This window comes from Passer domesticus, chromosome 1, assembly GCF_036417665.1.
Source record: "Passer domesticus isolate bPasDom1 chromosome 1, bPasDom1.hap1, whole genome shotgun sequence".
Taxonomy (NCBI): Eukaryota; Metazoa; Chordata; class Aves; order Passeriformes; family Passeridae; genus Passer; species Passer domesticus.
Window position 1 is genome coordinate 131,527,054 of NC_087474.1, and position 11,479 is coordinate 131,538,532.

General features: G+C 34.3%; 1 long non-coding RNA gene across 1 annotated transcript; it reads left to right on the forward strand.

The window, feature by feature from the left end:
- Positions 1-594: 594 nt before the first annotated feature.
- LOC135289575 (uncharacterized) lies at positions 595-2,934 on the forward strand. The gene is made up of 3 exons (XR_010352325.1): positions 595-1,398; positions 2,400-2,565; positions 2,652-2,934. It is a non-coding gene; the product is annotated as an uncharacterized LOC135289575 (long non-coding RNA).
- The last annotated feature ends 8,545 nt before the right edge of the window (positions 2,935-11,479 follow it).

Consider the following 11,479-nt stretch of genomic DNA (forward strand, 5'->3'; position numbering starts at 1 on the left):
CCTCTCCTCTCCTCTCCTCTCCTCTCCTCTCCTCTCCTCTCCTCTCCTCTCCTCTCCTCTCCTCTCCTCTCCTCTCCTCTCCTCTCCTCTCCTCTCCTCCTCCTATTTACTTAAGTTTTTCAAGGGCCAATAGCCCTCAAGGCATTTCTAGTGCATAACAGTTCTGACTTGCCATATATTTATTTAAGACTTTATCAACAACAGATGAGCAATTGTATATAAATTGCATGGTGATCATGTGGCATGGGTAATTATCCACTAGAGATTGGGAAGGGAATATCAGACAACTTCTCATCTAAAACAGAATTAGAAAACAGGTTTATAGTGGTATACCAAGACAAAGTTGTAAATGTACTTTGGTTAAAATATATACCTGCAGTACTGTCTTAATTAATGGAGAATCCTAGGGTTCAGTTAATTTAACAATCAAATACACAGAGGGTTTTTTACACAGAAAATATATACTAATATTTCTATATTTCATTAATATAGGATCCATATTTCAGCTGGAAAATCTCTCACAGAAGCTGAGCAATCAGCCTCTCTGGGTATGGTATAGTAATGCACTAGCTTGTGTGTATGAGGTCTTATTATAGAGATGTCAGTTTTAGTTTGAAACATAAACATATTTTTATTTATACATTAGTGCTTATAGTGATCAATGACCATCTGTGCAGTATATTAGAATTTGGTTTTGATCAGTAGAAAGCAATTATTCATAAAACTCAAAACAGAAGGCAAAGTTGTGAAAGAAAGAAGAAGAATTATGTCCTTCTTACAGGGAAGGTAATTTTAATATAGACGAGATTGGCCCAAGTCCTGCAGTTTGGATTGATAGATTATCTAGCAGAACTATCATTTCAATAATCTCAATGACAGTGTAGCAGTGGATACTTGGTACAATATTATAAATTAAATTTACTGCAAATGTCATTGAAGAGAATATGGAAAGAGATCTGTCATTTGTATTTGTAGAAGTTAAGATAGGGAAAAATTTAAGATTCTTTGACAAAACATAACAAAAATTATCTACATGATATAGTTATGATATGCTACCAGTTGTCTAAAAGATTTCCTTCATCACTACTTTGCTCATTAGGATTCTTGAATTTTCCTATATATTTATTTGATCAAAGAGAGATTATATTCTTTTAAACACAGATTTTTTTATTAAATTCCTGGATTTAAGAATATCCGATGTCCATTTTTCAGAAGCACATTTTTTAGAAAGTATGAACTGCGTCGATCTAATTACAGTCTACTTATACAACTGGAAGCTAACAGTGAATTGGAAAATAAATATTCACCTCCATGCAGAGCTATGTTAGCCTGACAGTGATGTTTGCAGCATAGATACCATGTTGGTGGTATAACGGTTCTGGAATACAGAGGACTAAGGTACAATAATAAAATTATTCTTTCAGTTTACAGCTGTTGTAGCCTTGCTTTGCCATCAAAACGTCATAAATAATGTAATCTAAAAGCTTTAAGTAAAATTGCAAAAGACTTGAATTTGCAGGCACCTGAAAATTGTTTGCAACACACTGGAGCTAATTCTCTTTGAAGTTAAAATTTATAAGTTGAGATGAACTTCCTTCCCTAAGGGAATTTATTGGGAATTATCTTTGAAAGCAGAAAATCTGCCATTAGTATAAAGTGCAATTAATGCAAAAAGCTTACTTGTTGTGTTTTGTAGTGTTCTTATTTGTTTGTTTTGTGTCTTTTTTTAAGGGATGCTGAAATCCAACAAATGGACATAGAAATAAACTATATTTCAATTTAACCTTCATTATGTCATATCTTTATCTGCAAAAATATAGCTACATATTTTTAGATTAATCAGCAAGATGGAAAATCTAAGAGATCCAATTAATATTAATTATGCTAGTTTTAACTCATAATTGAAATGAAAAATGGAATTGTTCTAACCAATGTCCAATGCAAAATGTATTCCTATAGAGAGGATATCAGGTGGGTCCCTAGAGACCTCAGTTCTATTTTGAGCCTGCTACTGGCTTACTTTGAAATTCTTGGCGAATCACTTTATGTCATTTTGCATCATTTTCTCCATCTAAATAATGACAACTTTCATAAGGTACTTGGGAAACATATACTTCCATAAAGTGTAAATGAATACTGTTGAATCCATGGTCATTATTTGTAATGTAAATAATTTATAAAATTATGAAAAAATACTCAACATCTAGATTACTATGAGGTTGTTGGTACTGATCTGCCTAATTTCTTACTTTTTTGTACCTTCATAATAAACGCTTGCATGGCTGAACATGTGCCTTCTCCTGACTCTTAAGACCGAGAAAATAAGAACAAAATTGCACATAACTGTATTTTTCCTTATTTCTGTCTTTTTATTCCCATTTTCCTACTACTTCCTTCAGTTGCCAGCAGGTCAAGATCCTTTCCTGCTACTCAGCAGTGGTGAGACCACACATGGAGGGCTGAGCCTAGTTCTGGGCTTCTCACATCAAGAGAGATATGGATATAACAAAAAGAGCCCAACAAAGGGCTGCAAAAATGATCCAGGCACTGGAGAATCTCTCAGAGGTAAGCCTGAGAGAGCTGAGCCTGTTCAGTTTGGAAAAGAAGGGTACTCAGAAGAGATCTCATCAAATGTGTACAAATACCCAAAGGTGTGATGAGGAGCAACAGGAAAGAGGACAGAACAAGGACCAGAGCCAGTGGTTGAAAACTGAGACAGGAAGCTTCATTTGAAGGTCAGAAAACATTGTTTTTCCATGATGGTGACCAAGCACTGGCATATTCAGGTGTGTCACTGGTTACTCAGGGAGCTTGTGCCATCTATTCTTAAAGGTATTCAAAAATCATTTGGATGTGTTCTTTGGTAACGTGCTCTGAGTGGCCTTGCTTGAGCAGGGATTTGGGACAAGAACACTCCTAGAAGTCCTTTCCAATATCAACCATTGTATGATTCTGTGATTTCAAGCATTTCAGTAATATGCCATTCAAACACTTCAACATTTACTTTTTTTCCTGAGGTATTCGCACTGCACCAAAAGCACATTTCCCCAACTATTTAATATTATAAACTTTTGATTACACTTATATAATAGTGACACTTACTATAGACATATTTTGTGCTGTCTGTAATTCATCAAGGAAAGGTGGATCAAAAGATTTTCTCTTAATTCCAGAATATGCCCGCACTTGCAATGTGAACTGAGTGTATTTATTGTATGTATAGTAATTAAGCTGTTGTGGAAAATACCATACCAATTATTTCAAATAATCCAAAAGGAATGTATAATGTCAGATGAACCTGCTTCTGCTGTAACTTATTAAATAATTAAGAAAAAAACCAATGAAAGCAGCAAGGTGGTACTGTCACATTGAGAAAATCAGATATTTTGATTGATTCTATCTATCTATTTATTTATCTGTCTATCTATCTATGTTGAACAACGTGTTTCTCTTTTTCTGTTACAGTTATTCCTTCCTGGTGGACAGGAAGTTGGTAAGACGTTCCTTGTCACCAAAGGGTACAGTCTAGTTCCATTTGTCTAGAAAATTGAAACTAGTATGTCAAAAGGGGAGAGAAAATCTGTCACGACCATGGGGATGTATAGGATGATAATTCAAGACAGCTTGCAATGAGTGCCATCTTTGAGCCAAAGCTCATATTTACACTGAGAAAATACAGATTATTACTTCTACACGAGGTTCTTTTTCTTCACATTTCTTTGGAACAGTTCCTTAATTCTAATACTTTTGCAAATATATTTGCAAATTATTTTAATTTCCAACACAGTATTTGCAATATTTACAAATACAGTAATAATCAGACTTGCTATCCTTTGGGACATCTAGTATAAAGGAAAACATTAAAAAGTAAAAATTTTTGGGTGCCCCTAGGATGAAAACATTATTCAAAATACCCTCATTTTAAGACTATAAAGTACATATGACTGAACAATTATGTCATATCCTCATGTGTCGACATAGCCAAAGCAACATTCAAAAACATATAAAAAACCTTTAGCACTTTAGCCTGTACAAAGCAGAGTTCAATGCCATATAAGGAGTTTTTTACAAACTCTTATTTATATCACTCTTTGCAATTGTTGACTTTTTTCTTAGTTATTAGAGCAAAAATATGCTATGTTGATTATAGAAAGAATTTGCTTTGTATGAGTTGTTGGTTTTGGTTGGTTTTTTTTTTTTACACATTTCAGTATGGTTCATCAAAGCATGAAATGACCGTGATTTATTGCAGAGAGCAATTTCCAGCTGAGACAAAGTTATTGGAACTTCTACTGACCCAGCTGGAAGGAGGGAATTTTCTTGGAGGACATTGTGTAGTAAATAAGTACAGACTCTAAGTGTCCTACTTTTAGCTACAACCACAGTAATATGCAGAACGTATGTGCATACTAAATCTAATCACTAGTACAGACATGGCTAATGAGTTACACTTCCTGTGATATTCAACCTCCATATGGTAGGTACAATATTTATCACGCCATATGCTTGATACCACGGACAAGAGTACATTCTGTAAACATGATTATGACACCTTTTCATTGATTCAAGAAGTGGCATTCAAACAGAAACTGTTTCAAGCTTCTGCCAAGATGGAATAGCTGAGAGGAAGTCAGTAAAGTATTACCAGAAGTTTCCCCAGCAGGAATGTTTTTCTCCAAGGAGACCTCAGTATCAAAATAAAAAACAACTCACCATGGCTAAAATACCTCATATGATTTCACAATGGTGAATATTATCATTTTTAGTTGAAAATTTTATTGTCAGATTAATGTTTCTCTATTACACCTGCTATCATCAGTAGGAGTCCATAAACTGTGACAAAAGTACTGGTATCTCACCCATATGGAGGTACTTATGTGCAGGCATCATCTGGAACTGAATCAAACTTTTCATGGGGATTCAGTGGCTTGGACACAATTTCCTGGTGCCATTAGCAAGACCAAAAGTCTCCAAGTCATCTGCATGTAGCTGTCACATGACACACAGGATCTGCAGAAGGCTATACCCTTCTTCAACAAATTTTTAACTTTCCTGATCAGGCAAGCAAATTTTGTCCTTACTGTTTTATACAGCTGAGATTACAAAAGTTCTTGGCTGTCTCAAATCTCTGAAAATAACTCTGAACTACTGCCTTTATGTTTTCTACCCTAACTGTATGACAATCTGGTCTCTATTTTTTTTCCAAAATGCTAGGAGTTACATATAGTTTAACATAAAACTTATTATCTAAATACTGACATAATGTTGGTTTTGTAAACATTATTCAGATCATACCTAAATATCTGCAAAAAATTTATTCTGTGTAGATTATCTACACATAAAACATTTTCTCATATTAAAAAAAAATCTTTTAAGTGCTGAAAGGGCCATTATTTCTTCACTAAATTTTGGAAAAAACTAGGGTTTTTTTCATTTACAAAAATACTAAGATCTGTCTTCAAAGATCATTATGAAGCTGAATACAATCACAAAAAATATAATTTAAGGAAATATTGAATATGCAAATCAGCTTTTGAAAAATAAACCAAATTATTTTTAGTAGGAGTAATCATAAGAACAAGAATTCACACATAAAAATTAGTTATTGCTAAGTTCATGAAAATTATTCCTATTATAAAGGGCAATAATTATTATAAAAGAAAAACAGGTTCTAGAAAAATACATAGTTATCAGAAAAAAATGGGTTTCTCAAACAAAAAAAATTAAAACTAAAATTAAAATCACTACTGGTTTTAAAAATATGTCATGTACAAAAGAACATTTTCTTTCATTACTTATCCAACTGTCCTTTCAAAGATCTAATATGTAAGCCTTGAGTAGGGGCCTCAAAAAGGCATCTCTCTATTTTTCATTCTTTACATATGCAGAGAAGGACAATTCAGTTCTTGCTACCAAAAAACCTACAACTGACACACCATGTCCAATAAACAAGCCTTTCCCCCTTGTAAATGTTTGAATTGGTGCTTGTTGCAGATATGCACATATTAAGAGTTCTCTAATTATCAGCATTCTTTGTAAATAAATTATCTTTCAATTTTATCTCTAAGTAATATTTGGCAATAGAAATGTTTTAATTGGTAATTTGTGATATTTTTTATTCTTTGTTTCCTAGATGTTTATCACAGGAAATAGCTCTGGAAGCCAGTAACCATTTTTCAAGGAAGAAACTATTTACCTCAACAAGGATTAAAATTAAGCCTTTTTTTCTTGTTTGGACGGTGAGCCTGTTGGGGATTTTTGTTGTTGTTGAAAAGAAAATTAACCAAGACAAACCAAGTCTTGGCAAAACATGTTAAGCAAGACAGAAACATGACTTTGAAAACTAATAGTTTGAATTTCTGAAGAGGTTTTTCTAAGTATTGTCATTAGGTTTTAGGTACATTAACAGGCATTATGCCCACAGATAGCAAGGACTTGGGACTTGCTTCACATGGTCTCACTCCCAGCTGCTGCTGTAAATAGGTTTTAATTGCTAGAGAGTAGAATCCCAGGTAGTGTCACACTGGAGGGTGACTTCAGAAACAGCTATGGAAAAATGGGTTTGAATTTCAATGTTACCTTTGGTAAATTAGGATGTTGTTATTCACGTTCAACCTTCTGAAAACCAGCCATAGGATCAGGTAGTTTCATTCAGCAGGCAATGCACAGGAAGGTCTTCACAGTCCACCTCGAGATTTCCATGTCTCGCCCATCAGAGAGAAAATCAAGATAAGTAAAAACGTGCAAAATTCTTAGCTGGTGAAAGTAAGCTGATTTAAAGGCTGCCAATAAATTATCAGAAATTGAAGAATGATATTTAAGCTGAAAAAGGATCAAAAATGAGTGAAGAAAGTTAATATAAAAGGGAACTAAAATAATTATGTATTAAGGAAGATTAAAAAAAAGAGCATGAAATAAGGTATAAAATATGGCAGAAGAGAGGCTAAAATCATTCTATAGTTTTTAATGGGAAAGAATCATAGAATGTTAATCTAAAACTCCAGAGGTGTTTGGAAAACCTTGAGAAACTATAAATCAAAGAATGAAGAGAGGATGGAAAACAGGAAAAGGTGTAGAGGTAAGTTTGGTTTTGTTTCATGTTCATGTTGAAATTTCACACTTTTTTTCCCAATCAGTTTCAGTACATGGGATTTGACTTAAATTTTTTTTTTTAATACATGAAAAATACAGGAATTGTAATTTTTTGCTTGCTCTGGTAACAACTCGTGTGTATATAAGTTAGTACAAAAAACTGAATATACTCAAAACTACAGCAACAACAAAACCCAACAACAAAACTAATTATGACAATGAAATAAGTAGACAATAATGAAGGGAATTCTCCAACACATCTGTATGGCTTTTAAGGCTATTTCATTGGTTTGAATGATAATGCAATGGTTTTAGTGCAGTGGCCAAATTTCTTATTATGTCTTGCATTAACTAGTCATATGGAGCAAGTTAAGAGTGAAGTGGTAAATTTGCTTTTGTTGGTTTAATCCAGACCTTTAACTTCACTGTTTTGCATTTAATAAAATACATTATAAAATAGAAGCGTGACATCTCCTTATGAAAAATGTTTTGCCTACATACAGGCAAATTAAAGAGTAGGTGATGGATTTAGAAGAACTTGCGTCAACTGTCATTCCATACCGTGGAAAGAAATATTCTCATTGTTGATTAGAGAATATCACAAAGAGTCAAATCCAAAGCTAAGTGAATCATTCCTCCTAGAATTCATAATTACTTCTCCAGCAAAAGATTTCATTACAGTGCATCTGGGGTGGGATGAAAACCTGTGATAGATAAAAAATGAACACATTTTAAATCTGATTATATGTGAGTATTTGAAAATTATATGTACCTTCAAAAATGTATTCTTACTAGAAATTTTGTGTAACAACTTCAATATTTTATCCCGTTGATGAAGGTAAAAAGGTAAACTCATGCCTGCTAAACAAAATCTCCTGGTAAAATATTTCAAGTATACCACACAAATGCTCCTGAAATTCTGCAAGGTGGGTGCCCCACCATAGTTACCTCTCAAGCTGCACTGACTCCAAGGAAATCACAATAATTTTTTTTCTCCAACCCAGCTATCTGATAATAGCATAATAATAATAATCTGATAATCAGCATGGAAGTTCTAAGGCTTTGCAGTTTGAACAGTACCGGAATCTGACGACGAATTGTAAAATAAAGCTTTATTAGTACAGTAGAAAAGACAAGCAACAACATGCCCATAAGGTAATTTTCATCATCCCTATTAGCAAACACAAGATCATAACTGATATCTTGTCTATGGTGGAGTGCCAGGGACACTTGGTCATCTGGCCACAACAGCCAACCATGCAAATATCTTTGGAATCTGGTACCACCAGTGGGAGTGAGATTTGGGAGAAGTGTGCATGACATGAGTAACATGAGTGACATCCTGCCTACAGTCCCTACCTTGATCAGGAGCATGGTGTCATCAGGATGTCCTATGCAGCCAATAGCAGTCAAGAGGCAGGCCATCACAATCTTAAAAAGAAGTGTATATTTGGTAATTATAATACCTAGATCAGCTTGTGTTCAAGATGAGCTTTAAATTACCAATTTCTTACTCTAGGATACATCAAAATGCAGAATCTCAAAGCCACAAAACTCTTTTTAATGTATACTTCTGAAGTAGCCATATGACCTAAACCCCAGATTTTTAATGTCTCTCATGACCTCTAGGTAAAAAAGGCACACCTAATGAGATTTTCAAAAACACCTGGGTGTCTAGCTCTCATTGATTTAATTGAGGGTGAAAGACAGGAATTAAATGCTGAAACAGTGATAGAATTCCTTTCAGACTGTCTTATATAATTGTCATATCCTAGAGAACAGGGAACTAACTCATACTTGAAAGAATGAATGTTTTAGTTAATTTTATTATGTTACTTAATGTAATGTTGCTTAGTGGTATCTCAGAAAATCCTGCTTCAGGGAGCTTCACTATTTTTTCCTTTTGAACAAACATCCAGAGCAGCACAAAACTAATTGTATATGTCATTTCAATAATATATTTTTGTTACCTTCCAAGATCCCTTTCATATTTTCTGTGACTTGTAGTTACAGTGCTAATTCAGACTAATGTTTTACCTCTGTGTCACTGATTCGTATTTAGAAGGGTATTCTCACCTTGTGTCTCTGTGAAGCACATGAATCAAGAGAGAACAAGCATTGTATTTTACAGAGGAAGTTGTCTGCCCCTATTAACAACGTACAGGAAAGTATTTGAACTACAGACCCTAGGGCACAGCAAAACCCATGTCTCATTTCAAGTCAAGCCAAGGAGACCATATCACAGGGGAGCAGCTGGGAGCACTCCTCAGAGCATCAAGGAGCATGATGATAGCAAAAGCAGGATGAAAAAATTAACGAGGCATTTTGGAAAGAAGTCTGTACACTTCTGTAATTTTGCTTGAAAATGATAAGGGAATGGCTTTCATGAACAATGAGGTTCCCTCCATCAGTGGCTTTCCTTGTCAATTTTCCTCTACTGTGAAGGCAGAGACATCCTTCCAGAAGAGGTAGCTAAGGAAGGTGTGTGACTCTGCAACATTCTTCACTGCTCAGTAATTTTTTCCTACTCAATCTGAGTGCAGGTCAGTCACTTTGCAATGAAGATAAAATGACACATTGGAAAACTAAATATAGGACTTGAAGAATTTGTGATTTTAAGGAAAGTATTAACATCCATTTGGACATTAATTTATTTATTTTAAGCAGGTAATGTAGCTACCCTTGTCTCTTATACAATTTCTAGCCAAAATGCATATAAATACTACCCACCCACAAAAAAATCCCCAAGGAAATTGCAATAATTTTTTAATTAAGAAAATGCCCTCCACCTGTACAAAATATCCTACACCTTTAACAAGTCATACTGTCTAGTGAAATGGTAAAAAAAGATATGTTGCAGAAAAAGGAGTTATCTATCCTTTTCCCCCAAATTCTGCATATCTCATTCAAAGAGTTTGCTTTTGATACATGGGACTGAATCAGGTTTTCAACATTTTCTTCATTAAAATCTCACACTGAATCCATCTCCCTCCACAAAAATAGGAGTAATGATAGCAATAACAATAATAATAATAATAGTAACGCCACCACTCAAAAATAAACCCCACAAAACAACCCTAGTTAAAATTTAAAAAAAAAACAACAATTAATGATAAACTTTAAAAGTCCCAAAGCTTACTGTGGTCAAGAAGCCAAGAAAAAAACCTGTCTTTTTCCTGTTGGACAGCATATCTTTAGCACTCCAAATGACATGATCCTTTTTGACAAGTCACTCTGTGGTCAATGTTGCTAAAGAAATCATGAGATCACTCCAACAGCTCATTAGACTCTGGTAACGTGGCAATCCCCATGAGTTCTTGCATGCAATAAAATTCTTGATGGTGAGTCTGTTAGATTTACTGTACACACTAATCCAGACCACCTCTTCACATTTTCAAGATGCAGGGCACTGTTTTTGTCATCACCATTAGCCTAACCAAAGCAGGACACTGATATGCTTATACTATACCTCTATACTACTGCTCAGCTCTTTGTATTTTCTATTCATATGATCTGCAAATTATGGTAATTTTGTACTAGGTAGTAAATTTATTTCTCAATTTTAATGGAACAAATCTACCTAATTAATTTAAAGCTCTCAGATCATCTACAAACCAATGGATGAAAAACATTAACCTAATTCTGCAGCAGTACTGGAAGTGTTTGAAAACTGCCAGCAAATATCTTCCATTATTGTACAAGAATTTTATGGTGAGGAGTATAGTCAAATATACATGATTCAAAGTCTGGATGAAATCAAGCAGGATTTGCAAGATCATCTAGATCATCTAGAAAGAGAAATATTCTGAAAGAAAAGAATTATGTGAAAGGAAAAAGAATCCCTACAAACTGCCTTGAAGAACTGGAAATTAATTTCTTGGGTCTTTTTCATAACTTTTCTCCAGACTAGATGACTACCTGTTACCTTAACCTGTGTTTCATTTTTCAGGTTCATTTCAGCTTTAATGATTCCTTTTTAAGCATTTTTATAGAAAATCTATTTTCAGAGTATTAAGAACCACCTGCTTCAGTTGTTCTGGGGGGTGAAGGTAAACATTTTGAAGGCTTCTTTTGCTCTATTTTGTAATTTATGCCTTCCTCTGATTCTCACATTTCTCCTTACTGTTTTTTTTTTTTTTGCTTAACCTTGTCCTTTTTCAAGTCTTAAACCTGACTCTATCCAAACATTGACTTTCTGAGCTCTTTCATTCCTTCTTCCATCATATCCCTTCCTCAGCCCTGGCCACCAAGCATGTCTTTCCCATCATCTGTTTTTAGATCACTTCAATTTGGCTTCATTCCCTGGATCTACAGGATTTTCCTGTCAGAGCTGAAAATGCATGATCCAACTGTAACTAAGCATGGTAAGGTAATGCTATGCTTTTTT